This window comes from Carlito syrichta, unplaced genomic scaffold (genome assembly GCF_000164805.1).
Source record: "Carlito syrichta isolate Samal-C Ts95f unplaced genomic scaffold, Tarsius_syrichta-2.0.1 Scaffold250496, whole genome shotgun sequence".
NCBI lineage: Eukaryota > Metazoa > Chordata > Mammalia > Primates > Tarsiidae > Carlito > Carlito syrichta.
The window spans coordinates 27331-50747 of NW_007194592.1; the positions used below are offsets into that span (position 1 = coordinate 27331).

At 40.2% G+C, this 23417-nt stretch overlaps 1 pseudogene; it reads right to left on the minus strand.

Moving 5' to 3' along the window:
* Positions 1-635: 635 nt before the first annotated feature.
* Positions 636-11757, minus strand: LOC110595077 (annotated as a pseudogene).
* Positions 11758-23417: the final 11660 nt, after the last annotated feature.

The window sequence follows — 23417 nt, forward strand, 5'->3', positions numbered from 1 at the left end:
TTATTCTTCATACCCTCTGGAAAGAGCTAAGCAAATGGATTTGACTATCATCTAAACTTACAGAACAAGAGACTAAAGAGAATAAAGAACGCAAGAATTGAATATCTTTTGGATTTTCTTTTTCTAGTTCTCTGTTGATCCTAACTATGTTAGAACTGACTTCTTCCATATTTTCAAGAAGGAAATACCTATAGAAATATCATGATATCTTACTCCTATCACAAAACAAATGAATGGTTGTACAATATGTTTAAGAAATTAGGACCATGTTACTATTAAACCCCATGAATACCATTTAATATGTGATCAATATCACTTGTACCTAGGAGATTTTGAGAATAATTAAACTTATATTAAAATAAAGGACATTAGAGTAATACATCCATCAATAGATAAAAGGATACATTGTCTAGTTATACATATAAAATAGGAACACATAGATGTTTTCCGTCCAGCACTACCCTGAGTCTACATCCTGAATACTAACTATGCTTTACAAATGCTACATAAAGAAGAATCTATCCCTGACTTCAGTAGGTTGGGGAGGACCTGCCAGATTTGACATTGGAACTTGCAGTACCCATGGAAGTAGAACCATCCCTGACTGCAATTCTGGTTCCAACTCTCTGTTCATCTCACAAAGAACTTGGGTCAGTTCCAAGAACCTTGGCCACAAACTCTAGGACTTTCATCTTGCTGGTTTCAACATGACCTCTTGGACCCCACAAGAATTCAAATTGTGCAGGATCACTGCTGGCCACCTGTTGGAACTCTAGATACTTTTCCTTCATGGAATCTTTGATGATGAGCTTCCTGGGCTGCCAAAAGATGAAGTGCTTCCTTCCAAACATAGCCCTGCCAAATTCAGCACTTTCCACACTTCCTCTTCAGTGGCACAGTTGCCCTTCATGAAGATCACACTTAGGGTGAGTATAACAAGGCTGGTCTTGGGCACACCCCCTTCACCACTCAGCAACTTAACATAGGTGAGGCCCAGTTCGATGATGAGGTCATCACAGTGGCTCAAGGCCAAAGATCATCTCCATGTGCTCAGAGGCTCTCAGGAAGATCTCTGAGAAGTCATTCTCCTCATCTTTGGTGATCACCTTCAGCATATCTGCCTTTGTAATTGACTCTTTCATTTGATATGTGAGAAGCATGAAATTCACCAGAAAAGCACAATGTGATCCAGAGCATCTGTGGGCACATTCTCATGATCTTGGGTAGCCTGTGAGGTGCTTGGACAATCCTCCTCTTCTTGCTTACCAGACCCTCATCAGATTTGTTTGATGAGGTGGCTGTGATGGCAATGAACAAGAAGCTGAAACTCTGAAGACCCTCAGAAGTACTGGGTGTCTCAGAAGCAGGAGCCTCCTTCAGGTTGCCAGGCATTAGAGGATGGGAGGAAAGGAGAAGTACCTCCTTCAAAGATTTGGAGAGCTGGAAACCTCCAGGCCCTTAGTCTCACTGTGGGTCTAAGGGTGCTGATCATGTGTGCATTGTGCACTCTCCAGACCTTGATTAATGATGACTCTTGTTGGTGGCAGTAGGCAGGAGTGTGTACAGGAGAAAAGGCCATGGAGTATCCCAATCTTGACCCAGCACACACCTGCAACTCCTCCCTCTGCTGACTGGAGTCCACTCGCCTCAGATCAAGGTCCTCATTTATTTTTTTCCTTATCTTTCAGTTTAGGTAATTTTTGTTGACTTAACTTCAAGTTCACTAATTACTTTTAAGTCTATTAGTGAGCTTGTTAAAGTTACTTTTTAATTTTTGTTAATATGGTTTTCACTTGGTATTTAATTTGATTTTTAAATACTTTCTATCTCTCCACTTAAAGTATCCGTTTGCTTTTGTATGTTGTCCACATTTTTCATTAGATTTTTCAACATTAATATCAGTTATTTAACATTTGTAGTCTGAAAGTATCATACTTGACTGGTTTCATTGATTGTATTATCTCTTGAGTGAGTGTGTGTGTTTGTGTGTTTTCTGTCTTATTTATATGTCTCAAACTATTTTTCTGAAAGGTGGATAGTAGAAACCAAGGCAGATATTCATTTAAGGCCTAGGAGGCCTTTAATGTGGGGGTTTGATTCAATCTAGCCAGGAGCTGGCTTGGATTGTGATTTGTTGTTGCTATGGTTACCTTCAGTGCACCATAACCTTCAAATTCCTCTTGTGTTTAGGGTGGGAACTAGTTTGCCTGAAGGATTCTATCAACGTATTTTTTTATCCTTATTTTTAAGTCTTTTCTTTGTACTGATTTTCAGAAAGAGCCTCTCTCCATGCTCTTTTCTTTCTCCCTGAAATTATTATTGTATGCTATTATTTGTTACTCCACACTTGTTTACCTGGTGGGGATATATTAAGGGTGTCCTTAGCTATTCTGATTGAGCTTCAGCCTCTGGCAGACTCTGTTTTTGTGTATCTTGACTGGGTGGCCTTTTAGTTCCTGCCCCTCCCCATGTTGCTCTTTTCAGTCCAACCACAATTCTTCTCTACTCCTCTGCTTCAGACTGCATTTCTGTTTCCTTCCCCTGACTGTGAGAATTTTCAGCGGTGCCTGGGGTATAGTGTTGCCCTTCTCCCAGGAGATTTGGTCTTTGGTCCTTAAGGGAATCCTGGAGAACAATCCAGACTTGGTGCCATACCTTTCAGCAGCAGGTGCGGATCCTTTGCTGGGCTTGCACCACATGAATGCCTTCTCAGGAATGCATTCTCTTGCCAATCTTTTCTGTGAGTGTTCAGTAAGGTTAACATTGTGAGGGTGCAAGTGAGTGTGAATTCCTCTTTTTCCTGATGCTTTGGGGTTTCTACATTCTCTTGCCTTTGTCAATTTGTTAGACGTTTTTGGCTGAACTTTCCATAGTGGTATCTAGCATGCGTTTGCTCAGGCGAGCAGGTGCTCACACCCCGTTTTTCCTTGCAAGTGCCCACCTTTCCTTAGATTTCAGGTTAGTTAGTTGTGCCAACACCTCAGCTCAGTAATAGGTTCAAGAAAATCATTAATTTACAGATTGTCTGGACTTTTTTTGTTACAGGACTGGGAGTGATGCTCTTTCCAACTTTTTTCTAGCTGGAAGTTCTGCATGGGAATTTGAATTATCAAGACTGGAGTCACTTTGATATAGCCATTGAATCAGTGGTGGTGGTGTGGGAAACACATCCCAAACTGACTTGATCCCTTTCTCTTTATCATGCTCCAGCAACTCACCTGCACATGTGTTCTCCAGGATAAGTGTCATTTTCATGCTTTGGGTCCTCAGACATTTATTGCACTGGACTCTGGGATAGGGCTTCTCACTCAGAATGCCCTTCTGCCCTGTACTTGAATGCTGGAAACCAGCTCACTGCTCAAGGGCCAGTTTGAACAATGCCTTCTTAATGAAATCATCCTAGATTATCACAGTGGGGTGTGCCATCTTACTGATTCCATTCAGGCACATGATTACCCATTCTTCATACTGAGAATACTTTGTATATGTCTCTGTAATCCCATAGACCTATCCCAGAGTCCTGTGGAATAAATGTCTGATAAATGAGTTCATAAACAAGGACTAGTCAGATCAGTTAAAAATAATCACACACATCATATTGTATCTTCTCTACCAATTTATAACCTCTATGAATTTATAACCTACTAAAAGCAAGAATTAATCTTATTTGCTTTACATGCCCTGTGAGGATAGTAGGCTTTCAAGGTATTTTATTAAATGAGCAAATAAATAAAAGACCTTCAAAGATGTGACACCCAGTGGCACCTTAAGAAGGAGCAGGAAGGAAAGGGAATGAACTGAAAGAGAGAAATAAGCTGAATTACTGCCATGAGGACAATAAGGGTCAGCTTCCCTCTAGTGCCCAGCTGCTGAAGTTCCTTCTGCTAACCTTCAAGATAACTTTGTAGCATAGTTCTGCAAGATCAATTTATGGGGAGCATTCTTTATGAATTAGTTGAAAGATCTGACTATTAGTAAAACAAACAAGCAGCAAATGTTTGAAGAATTTATTATTCTTAGAAATAGCACCCTTTATGTGAACTGACATTTTTCCTATGACTTTTCAATTTTGTAAACAAAATACAAAAGATTTAGTATGTGCCTATTAATTAAATATGTGATAGAATTGTCCCTCAACTAACATTAGAAAATACCTTCAGTGAGGTTTCGTTGGGAGACTCTTCATTTTTTGCTCTTTAGACAGCTGTACTACATTTTGTCACAGAGGCATGTAATCTGGATGATCAAACTTTCCTCTTTTTCTTTAATTTTATCTCATTGAGATTATTCCATCTGGGGTTGGGTTCCTTCAGAAACAGACTTTGTAGCTTTAATTACTTTATAAGTTCAACTTAAATATGTGTGCTCTTTCATCAATCTTGCACATTATACACATATGAAAAATTTAAATGATGTTGCTAACTGTAAGACTAAAGGAAAGTTTGATGGTGCAAAGCGTCCTGCTAAAGTTGCCTGGAGAAAGGTGGAAGAGGAAGATGAAGAAGAGGAGGAGGAGAAGGAGGACAAACAAAAAACGATTTATCTGTCTCCTTGTGAATACCTTAGAGTAGGGGAGCACTGTAATTGGAATGTCTCTATTTGAGAGATGTCTGTTGCCCTCATTAGGTTTAATTGCAAAATTTGTTCACAGTCATATTGTAGTCTCTCAAAGTGCCCCTAGCTATGAGACAAACAGAAAACAGTTAACACAATGGCAAGTTTAAATCCTTCCCTAACAATAAATACTTTAAGTGTAAATGGATTAAACTTTCTAATCAAAAGATATAAAGTAGTTTAAATGGATTAAAGACAAAAACAATATCCAGAAATGTGCTTTCTACAAAGGACTCACTTTAAATTTAAGGGCACACATTGGCTGAAAGTAAAGGAATGAAAAAAGATATTTTAGTCAAATAGCAACCAAATGAGAATGGCGGCAACCAAATGAGAGTGGCGGCAACCAAATGAGAATGGAAAACAAGTGGGGTCTGGCATCTCATTGCCTTGATGTGGTCATCTGGTTCAGTCTCTTAATTTGATAGGCCCAAGGATTGATTTCCTGAGAAAGGAACTCAGATAAGACAAATGCAACTTTCCATATTTAAGGTCAGGAAGGCCAATTTCTATGTTTATTTAAAAAAAAGAAGAACCCTGTAGTCATTAGTTCTATGGAGAAGTTGGGCCAGTTTCATTACCATTCCAGTAAGCTTCTGATGTTAAAAAATATTGCATATAGTGTGGTTTTATTGAAGTAAAAAGTGTGCATGTGAACAAAAAATACATACACATGGTAAAACACAATAGCATTTCTGTTAGGATAATAAGATTTTAGGTGACTTGAAGATCCAAAATTTGGCAAGTCTTGTAAAAAATGTTTTGTTTTTGTTTTTTCCTTTAGTATAATTTTTTTAAATCAGTATTTTTTATTATGATATTGTGGGGTACAGTTAAGGGTTAGGTATACAAATATGCTTCGTTCAGGCACCCTTGTTAATAAGAGGTGTGTCCCCATCCCCAGACAGATATTTACTACCATTAATCCCAACCCCCCCCATAGTTTCCCACCACTGTCAGTCCTTTTCTTATATTATTATGTTGGATGTTCAAGGTCCACTATATGAGTGAGAACATGTGATACTCAGATCTTTGTTTCTGTGAGAGATCACTCAGTATTATAGACTCTAGTTCCATCCAGGTTGCTGCAAAATTCATGATTTTGTTCTTTTTGATTGCTGCGTAGGATTCCATCATGTATATGTACCACATTTTTTTAATCCAGTCCTCTTTTGATGGACAACATGGTTGCTTCCAGGTTCTTGCTATTGTGAACAATGCTGCAATAAACATAGGTGTGCAGGTATCTTTTTTATAGAGTGATTTGAGTTCTTCAGGGTATATTCCCAGTAGGGGGATTGCGGGGTCATATGAGAGGTTGATATTTAGAGCTTTTAGGAATCACCATACTGTTTTCCCAGGGTTGCACTAGCTTGCACTCCCACCAACAGTGTAGAAATGTTTCCTTTTTGCCGCACCCTCTCCAGCAACTGTTATTTTTTGAGTTATTGATAATTGCAATTCTGACTGGAGTTAGGTGGTATCTCAGTGTGGTTTTGATTTGCATCTCCCTGATGATTAGTGAGGTTGAACATTTTTTCATGTGTCTGTTGGCTGCTTGAATGTCTTTCTTTGAGAAGTGTCTGTTCATATCTTTTGCCCATTTTATAATGGGGTTGTTTGTTTTTTTCTTTTCAGCCTGTTTGAGTTTCTTGTAGATCCAAGATGTTAGCCTTTGTCAGACCTGGAGTTGGCAAATACTTTTTACCAGTCTGTAGACTATATCCTTGCTCTCTTGATGGTTTCTTTGGCTTTGCAGAAGCTTGTCAGTTTAATGAGGTCCCACTTGTCTATCGTAGCTCTTATGGCTTGTGGGTTTCGGGTTTTTTTCAGGAATTGGATGTCAGTTCCAATATCCATGAGGGTATGTCCTTCACTTTCTAAGGTTCTTATGGTTTGAGGTTTTACATTTAGGTCTCTGATCCATTTAGAGTTAATTTTTATGTATGGGGATAGATAGGGGTCCTGTTTCAATCTTCTGCATGTGGTCAGCCAGTTTTCCCGGCACCATTTACTGAATAGGTTCTCCTCTCCCCAGTGGTAGGTGGTGGAGGCTTTGTCAAAGATGAGTTGGTTGAGAAATTGAGGTTTTGCTTCTGGAATCCCATTCTATTCCTTTAGTCTATATGCCTGTTCCTGTACCAATACCAAGCTGTTTTGATTATTGTAGCTTTATAGTAAAGTTTGAAGTCTGGTAATGTGATACCACCTAGTTTGTTTTTTTTTTTTTTTGCTAAAGATTGTTCTGGCTGTTCTTGGTCGTTTGTGTTTCCATATGAATTCCTGTGTTGTTTTTTCTAGGTCTGAAAAGAACGTTGCTGGTAATTTCATGGGTATTGCATTAAATCTGTAGATTGCCTTAGGTAGGATGGACATCTTCACAATGTTGATTCTTCCAATCCATGAGCATGGGATATTTTTCCACTTGTTTGTGTCATCTTTGATTTCTTTGAGCAGTGTTTTGTAGTTTTCATTGTAAAGGTCTTTCACATTTCTGGTTGGGAAGATGCCAAGGTATTTCATTTTTTTGTGGGTATTGTGAATGGAATTGTGATTTTTATTTGGGTTTCTGTTTGTTTATTATTGGTGTAAAGAAATGAGATTGTCTTTTGCACATTTATTTTATATCCTGAGATTTTGCCAAAGTCCTTTATTAGTGTAAGGAGGTTTTTGACAGATTCTCTTGGGTTTTTAAGGTATACAATCATGTCATCTACAAAGAGCGATAGCTTGACTTCCTCTTTTTCTATTTGAATACCCCTGATTGCCTTCTCTTCTCTGATAGCTCTAACCAGGACTTCCAATACTATATTGAATAGGAGGGGTGAGAGTGGGCATCCTTGTCTTGTTCCAGTTTTCAGGGGAAATGGTTCCAGTTTTTTTCCATTTAGGAGTATGCTGGCTGTGGGTTTTTCATAGATGGCTTTTACTATTTTGAGGTATTCCTAGCTGTTCAAGGATTTTTATCCAGAAGAGGTGCTGGATTTCATCAAAAGATTTTTCTGCATCTAATGCTATAATCATATGGTTTTTGCTTTGACATCTGTTGATGTATGTAATTACATTTATGGTTTTACGAATATTGAACCAGCCTTGCATCCCAGGATGAAGCCCACTTGGTCATGATGGATGATTTTTGAGATGTGTTGTTGAATCCGGTTTGCTAGGATCTTGTTGAGAATTTTAGCATCTATGTTCATCAAAGATATTCGCCTGCAGTTCTCTTTCTTTGTTGGGTCTTTACCTGGCTTGGGTATCAATGTGATGTTAGCTTCGTAAAATGATTTGGGGAGAGTTCCATCTTTCTCAATCACCTGGAATACCTTCAATAGGATTGGTATCAGCTCCTCCTTAAATGTCTTGTAGAATTCTGCTGGAAAGCCATCCTGTCTAAAGTTTTTTTTGTAGGTAGTTTTCTTATTACATAGTCAATTTCCTTGATTGTTACTGGTCTATTTAGGGTCTCAATTTCTTATTGTTTCAACCTAGGCAGGTTGTGTGATGACAGAAAGTCCTCCATTTCCTTGAGGTTTTCAAGTTTGTTTCCATACAAGTGTACATAGTAGTCGCTAATGATTTTTTGTATTTCGTCAGCATCAGATGTGACTTCATCTTTTCTGATTGTGTTTATTTGGACTTTTTCTCTCTTTTTCTTGGTCAGTCTAGCTAGGGGATCATCGATCTTGTTTATCCTTTCAAAGAGCCAGCTTTTTGTTTCATTGATTTTTTGTATTATCTTTTTGTCTTCTATGTCCTGGATTTGGGTTTTTATTTTGGTGATCTGGATTCTTCTGCTGTAATTAGGGTTTTGTGGTCTTGCTTTTCCAGCTTTTTTATGTGACTTCTTAGGCTGTTCATTTGTGATCCTTCCATTTTCTTCATGTGTGTTTGTTGGTGTATCAATTCCCCTCTTACTATAGCTTTCATGGTGTAGCAGAGATTTTGGTAAGATGTTTCTTCATTTTCATTTGTTTCCAGGTATCTTTTGATCTCTGTTTTGATTTCATCATTGACCCAGGAGTTGTTTAGCATTATGCTGTTTAGTGTCCATGTCTTTGTGGGTTTTGGGGAGACCTTGTTGGTGTTAATGATTATTTTTATTCCACTGTGGTCCGAGAAGGTCCATGGTAAAATTTCAGTCCTTTTAAATTTGCTTATGCTTGATTTTTGGCCAAGTATGTGGTTGATCTTAGAGTACGTTCCAGGTGGTGATGAGTAAAATGTATATTCTGTTGTCTTTGGATGGAGGGTTTTGTAGGTATCAATGAAGTCCATTTGATCAAGAGTCACATTGAGGTTTTAGATCTCGTTGCTGATTATTTGTCCTGATGATCTGTCTAGGTTTGTGAGTGGGGTATTAAAGTCCCCAGCTATGATGTTATTGGAGTCAATATCTTTTTTTAGTTTACCTGGGAGCTGCTATATGAAAGTTGATGCTCCTATGTTTGGTGTATGTATGTTTAGGATGGATATTTGTTGTTGATGGATTGAACCTTTTATCATTATGTAGTGGCCTTCTGTATCTTTTTTAATTTTTGATATCTTAAACGGTATTTTGTCTCAGATTAAGATTGTGACTCCGCCTTTCTTTTTTGTTCCATTCCCCTGAAAATTTGTTTCCCATCCTCTTACTTTGAGTCTGTGAGTGTCCTTTCTAGTGAGGTGAGTCTCTTGAAGGGAATAGATTGTTGTCTGGTAAAATTTTATCCATTTTGCCATTCTATATCTTTTCAGTGGTGCATTTAGTCTGTTCGCATTCAATCTAATTATTGAAATGTGAGAGTTGATTCCTAGCATAATGTTCTTACAGAGTTGTTGTTCTTCCTGTTTGTGTGTTGTCTTTCTTGTGGTTTTAGAGTTGGATCAAGTGTGTTTTTAATCTTTTGCCTGTATTCTTCTGAAGAACGTTGTTGTTCTTTTTTCCTTTTCTTCTGTGTTCAATACTTTCTTAAGTGTTTCTTATAGAGGTGGTTGTGGCAGCATAGGTTCTTAGGGATAGGATATCTGGGAAAGATTTAAATTGTCCCTCATTGATGAAGTTTAGCTTGGCTGGGTAGGTTATTCTCGGTTGAAATTGTTTATCTTTTAGAACTTTGAAGATAGGGCTCCAAGCTCTCCTAGCCTGGAGGGTTTCTGTAGATAAATCTGCTGCTATTGTAATTGGTCTTCCCTGGTACATAGTCTGACCTTTTTCTCTTGCAGCCTTTAGGATTTTTTCTTTTATACCTACTTTGTTTAGGAGAATTATTATATGTCTGGGAGTCGATCTTCTCATTTGTTGTCTTGCAGGGGTTCTCTGAATCTCTTGTGTTTGAAATTTTTCATCCTTAATGAGATGAGGGAAGTTTTCTTAAATGATTTCATGAAATGTTTGTTCCATTGTGGCCTCTGTTTCTCTCTCTGCCTCAGGAAGGCCAATTACTCATAGGTTCGGTCTCTTGAAGTGATCTTTCATTTCTTGAAGGTTTTGTTCTGTCTTTTTGAGCTTCTTTACTATTCTTTTGACAGTTTGGGTTAGTTCTGTGTTTTGGTCTTTGAGCTCTGAGATTCTTTCTTCTGCTTGGCTAATTCTGCTTTCCATGCTTATTAGTTTGTTATTTATTTCCATTACAGTATTCATTACTACTGTTATTTCTGACATCAGCTCCTTCTTATTTTCCTCTTGTCTCTCCTCAATTTTTAAAATTCTTTCTATTAATGTCTTGATGTCTGGGTTTGTTACATGTGATCAGAGTCATTCTGGGGGCTCTACATTGTTTGTGTTCCGGAATCTGTTTTCTCAGTGTCTGATCTCCCAGGGGTCTTTGTGAGACCTATATTCTTCTTTTGGCTTTTCTTCATTTGTGCAGTTTTCCCCCCTCCCTACTTTTTCCTTCCCTCCACATCACTGTCTTCTTTAATTCTGTTATTCAAGGGTAGAGGCATTGCTTTCACTTTTGTTTGTTCAATCTCCTATTCTTTATGTATGCTCTCTTACTTTGTTCAATTCTGGAGTTGCACTGTAGGTTGGGGGTGGTCCTTTTTGCCGTTTTTAGATTTACTTTAGGGGGTATCTGTGATTTAAATCTATTTTCAGGTCCTGGTATTCGCCAACAGGTGTATGGATAATCTGAAACCCACTTCTCACTGCCTTGGAATCTGTCCGTGCAGTGGGGCTGTAGGTTTACTCCCTGAAATAAAATGTGGTTAGTAGAGGGAAGAGAATGGAGCTGACAGTGGGGGGAAGAGTGGGTGGAGAGAGAGAGGAGTAAGGGGGGAAACAGACATGTGTACCAACCAATGGAGATAGAGACCTAAACTGAAACAGATAAAAACAATAGATCATGGCTACAGACTAACCAACTCCCATACAAAAATATAATAAAACATACAGTGATGCTAACATAGACGCTAACCAACCACCTTATTAGTGTGCTGTTCCTCTATACAAAGATATGGTTTACAGAGAGGAGAAAAGAGAAGAAAAGTAAGAGGAAAAGAAAAAAAAGGAACAAAACAGTAGGAATAGATTAAGTCATTAAACTAACAGAACAAATCGAATACACTCTGAGACTTATCATTTAAGTTCAGTGTCCTTTCCACTTTGATTTCTAGCTTTCTTTTCAAGCTCGTAAATTAGTTCGCAGTTAGAGTCAGTTGCCCCTGGCCTGCTGTGAAGGATAGTTCAGATCACCCTCAGTTCAGCACTCAAATCTGGCCTGTGTTTGTTTTTCGAGCTTGTTTCTCCTGTTTCGATGTTGTTACCTTCAATCACCAGCAGGTGATGCTATCTCTGCTGCTTGCTCCAGAGGGGCTGGAGCGGTACAGGAGTTGGGCAGAGTCCGGAGATGGGAGCCTGCTTCAGGGTACACGGGAGGAGACCCACAACTGGCAGGATGTCATGGTGGCAGCAGAGGTGGCAGCGATCCCCGCAGATCTTGCCTGCAGGGGCTTCAAGGACTGAAGACGTGGATCCCCTAAGGCACAGGTGGTGTGATGCGCTATGGCCACCATGGAGGCCATGGTGGACGGTGGCAGCTGCTGTGTCTGTGGCTGCAGTGGCTGTCCAGACTGCTGCAATGCCCCAGTGGTGCTGATGGCTGAGCTCTGTGTGAAGAGCGGGCTGTCGACATTGGGATCCACAGCCCCTGGGGAGAGAGCCATAGACCCTCTGCATTCTCCTTTGCAGAGGGTTTCATAGACCAGGCTGCCCCATCGCCATCTTGCTGGAAGTCCCTAGTATAATATTTTTAAGTAACTAATTGTACCTTCATTTTTCCAGTTACAGAAGTAGTGCCTGGATGCATTCTCTGTGTAAAGCGATAAAATCAAGCAGTGCTGAAATCAAGAGCAAGTCAGGGATGTCTTCTATTTCTGTCATCTCTGTTTCCCTCCCTAAAAATAATCCTGCCAACACCTGGCACTACTGCTGTAGCTCTTTTTCTGTGCATTTGTTAGGTTTTTAAGATGTTGAGTGGGACTCTTTCTGCCATCCCAGTCTCCCCTGATCCTAGAGCTTGGTCCACTAGTGAAAGGGACCTTACTTGCCAACGAGGAGGCTAGAACTCTTCACCCAGGGCTCCATAAACAGAGCCAGTGCTGGCGAGAAGCCATCATGCATCCAGGGCTGAAAAGAAAGACTAGGCCAAGTGGGCATGTGGAAGAGTCTAAGAGCTAACCTGGGAGGAGATGTGCTCTGCCAGGTTGGTGTCACCTCCTTACCAACATGCAAATGGATTTGCTCCTGCTGCTGCAGGTGTAGACCCTAAGAAAGCTGCCCCAGTGTGGCCTGGAAAAGTCTGCAGCTGCTCGAGCTATTGGAGTGCTCCTGCTTTAAATAAAGAGCCCTGCAGAGGGGTGATCCCCACTGAGATTGCTGACACCAAACTGTCCCACCAAGTAAGTGGGTGCCATGCATAATCGTCAACCTGGAGCCGTGTTGTGGGAACTCTGACCTCAGTAGATAGAGGGGTATAGAACGTACCCTCTGAACAAATATTAAGGGGAGGGAGGGAATTAAGGTGAGAAAATGAAATGAAGGGAAGGAAGGAGAGTAAGGAGAGAAAAGAGGGAGGGAAGGGGAACTGTGCAGGATGGGCTGCCAGACAAAGAGGCAGATGGTGGGAACACCACTGAGAAGGCCACATGTCTGCCCGTGCACATGTCTCTGCTGATACACACAGCACTGTAGTCCAGAAATTATTTATAATGGAAAAAGATGTGAAATAGTGATAGAAACAGAAATTTTGGGATTTAATGACTGACTACTAAGACTGTGGAACAAATTATGGCTTCAAGGATGAAAACTGAGTGCTGGAGCCAGAGTTATGCCCAAGAAAAAAGCTAGGAAGTGGTCCTGTTTAAGGGAGGATGTTACAGTTTCAGTGCTAAACATTGTTATGGACTAAATTATGTCCTCTCAACATTTACACTTTGAAGCCCTAACCCCAGAACCTCAGAATATGACTGCATTTGGAGGGCCTTTATAGAGATGATTAGTTAAAGTGAGGTCATATGGGTGGGCCCTAATCCAGTATGACTGGTGTCCTTACAAGAAGAGATTAGGAACCAGGCACTCATGATGGATAACCACATGAAGAGGATACCAGGAGAAGATGGTTGTCTATAAACCAAGGTCTTAGAGGAAACCAACCAACTCTGCTGACACTGTGGACTTCTATTGCTATTGTTACTTCTTTGATTTACTTTTTTGGAAGGTAAAATGCACTTTTTCTCCTCTTATTTTCATTTTCAGTTATTGAGGGAAAAAGTGCTTCACCTTCAAAAAAAACCAATGCAAAAGAAGTAATAGTAATAGTAGAATTAATAGTAATCATAGTGTTAATAGAATTTGCAATAGTAGTGGCAAATCAATAATGCACATCATTTCAAGAACATTTCCAGAGTACAAGAACTACAAAGTATTGGAATTACAAAGTACTATAACACTGCTTTATACACTTTATTTTAAACTTTTTTTGCAGAACATTTTATTCTACAGGAAAGTTAGGCTTGGAGAGGTTGGCTACTTGTTCAGGACACACAGCAAGCAGGACTTTGCTCTGCTCTTCCCTGGGGTCTGCAGACTTCCTTCTCACCTCCTGGAACCATAGCACTCAGAGTTAGTGGCAGGCCTTGAAGCTGTGCTTGGGAATAATGTCTAACCTAAGTTAGTGTAATTGTCTCTACATTGAGGAAAAATGACACATGAAGGTAGTAACACAGGAGAGGAGGAAAGAGCTGCCACACATACTGTCAAGCTTACTGAATTGGAGGACTAGAGGTGGTGGAGCTGTAAGCCAGGAGGTGGGTTTGGGGGTAAGCAATACTGAAAGTGCAGATAAAGCTTTGGCATCAATCAAGAAAGAGAACGGAAATGCAAAGATGAACAAAATTAGGTATTAAAAAAGGAACTATAGCAGCAGAGGGAAAGAAGGTTAAAGTATACTGAACCATTACAGGTATGTGCTACATGACTTTTAAAAAATGCAATACTAGAACATTTAACACAGATTTACATAGTGGTTCACAATCTGTTCACTGGCTGGGTGGTCTGGATTCTCACATTTTGGGTGGGGGCTGATAGAAAGCCTAAGTTCTTTCACCTTCCCGGACCTGATCCTCTTAGAGGCTGTGGGGTAAGTGTTTGGACATTGCCTCTTTCCCCCTCATCTGGCTTCTTTCTGCTCCTCCTCCAGGGAACAGAACAAGCAACCTAAAGACAGTGTAGTCTTCACTCTTAATGTGATTGTAAACACTGTGTAGAAATTTAAATAATTAACTTTCTTGATCATAAAACTATTTGCTGTGCTGTTTTGAGGCATAGAATTGTTTTACAATAGCCATGTGTGGCAGGCTGGGTATGACTAGAGTCACAGGGGGTGCAAGTGTTCACCAAGACAGTTCTGAATTAAGAAATGAAGATTTATTAAAGGGAAGATACATTGTGAAGGGCACAATGGGTCAAATAGCAGAGAGTGTCTGCTGTCTGCAAAGAGGCAGGGGCTAGATGAAGGTATTTATAAGACTATATCAGGAATCCACTGTGGGCCAGGGAACTGTTTTGGAGAAAAGGCTGTGAATGGAAATTTCCAGAGGTTTGGGAAGTGACTGATTAATGGTGGTCTTTTGTTTCTTTAAGACAAGGTTAGTTGGCCAGGTTCAGTGGCTCAGCCTGTAATCCCGAGCTTTGGGAGGGCGAGGTGAGTAAATTGCCTGAGCCCGTGGGTTCAAGACCCACCTGGGCAACTTGGTGAGCCCTCATCTCTACAATAAATCAAAAATTGGCCAGGTGTGGTAGTGCACACCTGTAGTTCCAGATACTTGGAAGACTGAGCGGAAGGATCACTGGAGCCCAGCAGGTTGCGGCTGCAGGGGCCAGGAGCGTGCCACTGCACTCCAGTCTGGGCGACAGAGTGAGACTTCAATTAAAAAAAAAGATAAGGTTAGTTAACAGTAATAGTTAAAATTAACTGCTTCTTTATTTACCATGCAACTGCAATGCAGTGAATGGTTAACTACTTTTTGTTTACTGGGAGCTAACAGCAAATGGTTTAAAGCTGGCTAACTGGGTTTTATAGCTTTCTGCTGTTATCAGTAAGTCTCTTTGTAACATTTGTAAAATGTCATTTTAGGATTCCCTTCCTCAGTTTACTCAATTTACCTAATTGCTGCTGGCCTAATTGGGCCTCATATTCCTCCGCAGTCATCACCTACCTGCTGCCATCAGTGACCCTCCCATAAGTGTAATAAACCAATGTCTTTCCCTGCTGGACCTTCAGGTAACTTTGAAATCAGTAAACATGACACACAAGCCCTCTCAGATTTGGGGGTACTGCATTACAGGGGCAACAAGAATAATCTGTAAAGGGTGACAGTAAATGCTTCCAGCTTTGTGGGCCACAGGGTCTTTGTGACACATCCTCAACTCTGCTGTGCTATTGCTGGAATCTCTAGAGCAGCTGTAGATAATAAGCAAATGAATGCATGACTGTGTTCCAGTAGAACTTTCTTTACAGAGCAGGCACGGGTCACATTTGGCCTGGGGGCTGTAGTTTGTTAGTCTGGTCTATAGAAGCCAGCAGTTTACCTAGACAAATTCTCTGTGGACTGGAAAGACACAGTTTTCATTCATGGAACCTCTACTGTGTGCCCTTTTTGAGTTAAGAGCTCTTTCAGGGATCTCCTGGGATGTGCAAGTATCTTTCAATGTGAGTATTACTCTTTACTGGTACACAGATAAACACTAGAGTGGGCATCAGGTGCAAAGTCTCTCCCCATCCTATCTTACTTCCCACCTTTTCTCCCCCTTCTCCTCCCCCTTCTCCTCCTCACCCTTTGTCTTTCCCCCACTCTCTCCCCACCTCTTATATCTCTCTCCCTTCTGTCTCTCCCTCTGCCTCACTCTCCCCCACCTCCTCTGTCTCTCTCTTTCTGTCTCCCTCTCCCTCTGTCTCTCCCTAACTGGCTCTCTCTCCCCACTCCTCAATCTCCCTCTCCCTTCTGTTTCTCCTCACTGGATAGGTTGGAGTTTGTAACCTGAGGCGCTCATTGCTGAGGAGACTGGATATAGCGTTGGCATTGGCTGGGCCCATCCATTCTCCTGAAGCTCAGTGAATATTAAATGTCTCTCTGGCGTCTCACACCCTGCCTGAGAATTAAGTGGACACAAAGGGGTGCCCTGTCACCTGTCTTTGGCTAGCACCTCACAGCTCATGTCCCTTCTAGTGTCAGGGCAACTTCACCTCCTCCCTGGGCAGAGTTTCCTCCCAGCCTAGCAGCCTGCCTCTCAGGGAGTTGTGCAGTGGTATTGATACAGGCTAAAAAAAGGCCATTTTGTTTATATTAAAACAGTCGTTTAGAAAATGTTGCAGTCTTCAGCGCTGCACTGCCAGTCTGAGATCCATGTGGTGAATGGGAATGCAATGGTGTCCAGAGAGGGGAATGATGTGGCACCAAAGAACTCAGAGATGTCAACAGCCATAGAGCCCAAGAAGTGTTAGAGCTCACAGCTCTTTTTTTTTCGAGTTGGAGTCTCACTCTGTCACCCAGGCTGGAGTGCAGTGTCATGCTCACAGCCACCCCAGCGTTGGCCTGCTGGGCTCATGGGTTCCTTCCAACGCAGCCTTCTAAGTAGCCAGAACTACAGGCATGTGCTTCCATACCTGGCTAATTTTTTGATTTATTGTAGAGATGAGGCCTTGCCAAGTTGTCCAGGCTGGTCTCAAACCACAGCTCTTTTAGTTACAGCTCTTGCTTGGAATATCCTGAGTTCTTGTCTCACAACCAGTAAGATAAAGAGCATGGGACACCAAAGAGTGAGTGAGATGGAGTTTATTAAGTGGCATAAAAGTTCTTAGCAGTGAGAGGGAACCTGAAAGTCGGTTGCCAGCAATGAGGCTGGGGTTGGGGTTTTTATGGGTTTAAAGTGGGAAAGTATGTGCTGATTGGTTGACAGTAAGGATTGAAAATATAATTGGTCAGCAGTATGGACCAGAAAGTGGCACAATATTAGGGAGAAGATTGAAAAGGGTCAATCAAGAAAAAGCATGCAAAAAGGGAACATGGGAAAGGGGATGTGCATGGACAAGGAATAGGTGTTCTCATTTAGGTCTAGGAGACTTTGTCTGGACCTTGTAGGTTAGTTTCTTCAGGCAAAATGGGGAAGTTTTACCAGAGATCTGCCCTAACTGTCTGCCTCACCAGTTTCTTCCTTCCTCCACTCTAAAAAACATTCTAGAAACTTGTATTAAGCTGAGTTGGGCTCAACATAGACAGTGCTTGAATTTAAAAGTAAACATTTTTACCTTGTCCCCCTCTTCACTGTCCTTGGATTTAGTCACTGTTGCTGGTACTGAAGGAAACACAACCATCTTCATTGAGCCCCCTGATAAGCAGGAGACACACACCAAAAACTGCATGTCCCTGGGAAAGCCTCTGCCAGACCTAGATAAGAAATGGGCTCTGCTGAAATTCTCTAAAACTCAGAAATGTATCTGTTCCCTTAACCTCTAAATGACAGCTGCTTTTTAAAAAGTCTTTGTATTAATTTTATGTTTAATGTTTAATTAAGCATTGTGAACTAGAACTCTTGGAATAAGCAAAAAACTGTAACCAACTGGAAAGTATGTGGTCCCAAGTTGTTCAAGGTAATTGTAACTTAGAAGAATGGCAAGACTGATATCTGAACGTCAGTTGGTGACAATAACTGTTTGGGGTCTAAATGTTAATTAAGAAAACAACTGACTAATAGTCATAAGACACATAGTCATTATTAATCAATAGTGAGAAAAACACAAAAAACTGTATGTTTTCTTATAAATAGAAACTCTGCTTAAACAAACAGGTTTTTGGTAGATACACAGCCTGATCCCTGATCCCATGGTATCGGAATGAAACTCCTTACTTCTTCCAGCTTTCTGCCTCTCATATTTGGTTTAACTGTGAGAAAAGCAGCTGATTGTTAAATCGGGGCGTAGCCATCTGCTGCCTGTCCACCCATGGTAAGGCCCTCCCACAGCTGAGGGATGTTTCCATCATGCCAGCATCACAGCCATGTCTCAGCAGCTGGGTACGATCACACATGTCCCCAACGGCTGGTGATGCTGAGCCACATGATGTTCACGTGCTGGTTTGCTACTTGTGTATCCTCTTCAGTGAAGTGTCTCCACATCTTTTGCTCATTTCTACTGTTGAATTTTGAGAGCTCTTTATATTCTAGATAGAAGTCCCTTTTCAGGTCTATCATTTCCAAATATTTTCTCCCTGTCAGTAGCTTGTCTTTATATTCTTTTAAGGGTCTTTCACTGAACACATTTTTTAAAAAATGTTTTTATTTTGTTTAAGTCAGTTTTATTCAAAGTTTTTTCTTTTATGGGATCATACTTTTGGTGTCATATCTAAGAACTCTTCACTAAACTGTAGGTCTTAAAGGTTTTATTTTATATTTTCTTCTAAATATTTTATAGTTTTACATTTTTCATTTAAATATATGTCCATTATAAGGTAAGTTTTGTATAAAGTGTAATGTTGAGGTTGAAATTCATTTTCTAGCTTTGGATACTGGATTGTTCTAGAAACATTTATTGGAAAGGCTATTCTTCCTCCATTGGCTCACTTTTGCCTCTTTGTCAAAAATCAAGTGGGCATATCTTTGTGGGTCTACTTCTGGGTTCTGTGCTCTTATCTGTCGATCCACGTGTCTATATTTCTATCAGTGCCATACTGCCTTGATCACTGGTGTTACATAGTAGACCTTCCTGTTGGATAGAGTAGATCTCCCACTCTGTTCTTTGTTAAGATTGCTTTTGTTATTCTAGAGCCTCTGCCTTTCCTTAGACATTTTAGGATATGCCTGCCTATGCCTAGAAAAAAAACCTTGCTCTGATTTTTATAGGCATTGCATGAAACCTGTAATCAGTTTGGGGCAAGTTGACATTTCAACTGTGTTGAGTCTTCCATCAATGAATGTTCTGTATCTCTCCATTTATCTAAAGCCTCTTTGTTTTTTCATCACCACTTTGTAATTTACAGCATAAAGATTTTGTATAGAATTTATGTTTATATCAAAGTATTCCATTTTTTGGAATGATTATAAATGGTATTATATTTTTAATTTTAATTTCCATGTAGTCATTGGTAGTATATTGGGAAAATTAATGTTTGAATGTTGAATTTGCATTGTGGTCCTTATGAGTTTACTGCTCACTTATTAGTTTTAGAAGTTTTTTTTTCCTTTTTGTGGATTCCTTGGGATTTTAAAATGTAAACTATCATGTTATCTTTAAATGTAGATAATTTTATTTCTTTATTTCAATCTGTATGCCTTTTGCCTTATTACACTGACCAAGACTTTCAGTATGATGTTGAATAAGGGAAGCATTCAGTCCCTCACCATTAAGTATGATGTTAGTTATAGTTTTGTTTATTTGTTTGTATTCCTAGATGACCTTTATCAGGTTGAGGTAATACTTGCATCATAAAATAAGTTGAAAAATGATGTTTATTTCCCTTTTATTTTTTGGAAGCATTTATATAGAATTAATGTTAGCTCTTTGTCTGTTTGATAGAATTGACCAGTGAGACAATCTTCTAAGAACTCTTCACTACTGTAGGTCTTAAAGATTTTAGATTTTTGGAAGGTCCTTTTTGATGGATATAGAAATAGGGATTGATTGTCCTTCTTTTTCTGCAGTTAAAAAAAATGTTATGCCACTTCCTTCTGGCCTCCATTGTTTATGAGGAAAAAATTGATGTTTTTACTTATAGGTGAGTTTACTTGTTAGGTCAGATTAGATTGGTCTATGATCTGGTGCCATGTGAAAGATGCAAAGAATTGCACAGAAGTTAGATTGGGGGAAAAAAAGCTTATTTGGAAAGTCAATGGGGGGGGATTTACCTCCCCAAGGTAGGTGAGAGGGCCAAGGCTAGGAAAACATGGTGGTCATAGATCAAAGAGCCACATGACCTGACCAGGGTTTAGCAAAGCAATGGCAAATGACTGCTTGAGATTGGATGCCTTTAAACTTTCCCTTTGTTGGGGGCAAGTCATTAAGGTGACTGGGTGGTGGTCTGTTCCACATCATCACAAAGGGGACAGGTAAGCATAGGTACTGACATCAAGCAATGGACAGCAGATAGGTGAGTTAATCACATGACTGTTGCCATGATGATGGGGGTCTATCTGTCACAAAGGTCATGAAGGACTGATTAGGTTAATTTGACTTCTTATGGCTGGAGGCAAATATCTGACAGGAAAGCTAATTAATACAAAACAAGATGGGTATATATTTGTGAGACAATTATCAATAGCTACCTCTAAGAAACTGGGTCTGTCCTTGGCTAGTGATTAGAGGGTAAATTAAGAGGAACTGCTAGAAAAACGTGTGAAAGGTAAGCAATGTCAAAATGACTGCTCTTTGGTTATATCAACTTCATCTTGGTCTTTTCATTATCTTTCATTGCTTTCAATTTTTTAAAATTTTAGTTTTCAGGAATCTGATTACATTGTGCCTTGGCATAGATTTGTATGGGGGAGGGGCATCTAGCTTTTTTATGTTTGCTCAGTTTCTCAAATCTGTATGTAGATTTCTATATTTTACTAATTTTTCAGCCATGATTCCTTTAAATACTTCTTTATCCCTACTATTTGCTTTCTCCTCTCATTCTGGGGGCTCCAGTAACACAAATGTTAGATCTCGTGTTCATGTCCCTCAGGTCCTTGAGGGTTTGTTCATTTTGTTTTTCAGTCTGTCTTTTGCTGTTTTTTTGATGGGTAATTTCTAGTGTTGGGTTTTTAAGTTCACTGATTTTTTTTCCTTTATACAATCCAATATACTATTGCATTCATTCAGTTAGATTTTTACTTCAGTTCTTTTGTTTTCAGTTCTAAAATTTCCATTTGGCTCTCCTTTACATCTTCAATTTCTTTTCTGTGGCTTTCTGTTTTTTCATTTGTGTCCAGTGTTTGTAACTGCTTGTTGAAGAAATGTTATGGTAGCTGCTTTGACATCCTTGTTAGATAATTTTAACACCTGAATCATCTCAGCATTGGCATTTGTCAATGGTCTTGTTTCATCCAACTTGTAACATTCCTGGTTCTTATGATGATGAGTAATTTTCTACTATATCCTATACATTTTTAGAGTTAGGTTATGAGACTTGATCCAGGTTTCCCACTCTGTCTCTACTGACAGTTACTGCTGAGCAGGAGGCAGGAGTCCTGGCTCCCTACTAGATCTCTTCTGTTTTTACCGTGTGGAGAGTAGAATTGTTTTTCTCCCTATGTGACCTCCACAGATTTGCTGACTTTGTGGGGAGTAAGGCCTTATTGCTGCTGGAAGGTGATGAAGGTGGCAAAAGTTTTGGCTTCCTATGAGATCTCTGAAGCCACTCTGATGAGGGGAAAGAAGACCTCTTTACCTCCAGATGGGGATGAAAGTCCAGGATACCCTTCATGGTCTCCACTGACCCTGCAGGAGTGGTGCCTTGTTGATTTCTGCCTAGCTACATTGCTTCTTTCCTGGTTCTTTGTCTGGAGAGAGCATTCTTCTCCTGGGGCTTTTTTGGTCTGCTATCCATTGACCTTTCCCATGTATCAGTTTTTTAGCACCTAATCTAGGATATGTGAAAAGAAACAAAAAGCAAACTCACTGCCATGCTATGCTGTTCCTCAGATCCCAAAGTTCCCAGCTGATTGGCCTTTTTCTCTTCAGCTCTAGGGTCTTATAGTATTTGTTTTATTTAGTATCCAGAATTTTAAGCTGTTTTTAGTGGGGGGGATAAGAAGAAATGTACCCACTTTATTCTACTTCAGAACAAGACGCTGTTCTATAATTTTTAACTTAAGAGTAAAGCAATTGCCTTCTCTTCTCCAATAAGCCCTTGTGTATTTGAGTAATTATATTCCTTACTCTAGAACAACTAGTGCTCCAAGGAGGCACTTCATGTTTTTTCTGGGCTTGGGCACTTTCCTGTCCCACTCAGCATGTACTCTGGGGCAGCTACCCAACCTGAGGAGTGCTGGACTGCGGTTCACCCTTGTTGAGGGCTCAGACATCATTCTAAAGGCTCTACAGAGGTGAACTCATACAATCTCATAGGAACCTAAATATGTGCTCTTATTACTATCATTTTAGAGATGAAACGTTCAAGTCATGGAAATGTTTCATACTTTCCCAAGATCATGCAGCTATACAAGAGCAAGGATTGAAAAATAGAGCCTTAATTAGTGGGTTGTGGCATCTGTTTCTGTTAGAGAAATGCATATGAATTTTGAAACCAAAAAGATGTATCAAAACATCATCTCTGCATCTTACTGGGGGTGGCTCTTGTCAAATTCCCTAATATACTCAGGCTTTCATTTCTCATCTACATAGTAGGGATAACATGACCTGCCTTACCATGTTTGGAAAAAATAGCCATATGTGTCTATGTGGTACTCAAGTAATCATTTTTCATCAATGGTGTGGTGTCATTGTTATGGTTTGCCCATCTCCACAGATAAGCAGTGTATGTAGTACTTAAGAGTAGGAGCAGAAGAGCTGAACTGATGGAGTGATCTTTGATCTTCACAGCACTACAAACTAACCAAGGGGTCTGGGCAAGTCTGCTGACTTCTGGAGAGCCTATCTGCACAGTGGGTAATGGCACCAGTCCCAGAAGGTGGTATGGGCAGCTGATGGGGTCCTGCATGGAGAGCTCCACAGTGTCTAGATACCATGAGGGAACATCAGTGTTTCTGATGGAGTCTGAGTGCTTGCATCATTCCCTGGATCATGCTCCTTCTCAGGGTTGGTGCCATCCCTGAGACACCAGTGCCTCTACCCTGGAAGCATGGCAGAACCATCCACAAGGAACTCTCTCCAGTTGGGGCTCCTCAAGAGTAAGGTCTGCTTATGTGGGTTCATCCCTGGGCACAGCAGATTTGCCAGGTGTCTCAGAGCCTGGGTTGAGATACTCAACATCGTACCTGACACTGATACATTCTATACAATTTGCCATGGTGGAATAAAGGCTTGTGTTTCTGTGAAGGCTTGTGGTGCTGTCTTTGATGACTGGAGTTGACCAGATGCTGTGGTGGGTTGTGTTTTTCCAGAACTCAATGCTGACATTTTGTAAACATGTTAAACTATTTTCAAAAACAAAGTTGATAAATTTCAATAAATTCAAATACTTCCTGAAATTTGTTTTTATATTTTTTAAAAATTGTCTTGTAAAATGAAATGTATTCAGAAAAGAAGCTAAGAGAATCCTATTACCTCCTTGAAATGTCTGTGTGTGCTGTAGAATTTAAGGCGCTGTTTAATTCATAAATGCAGTTCCTC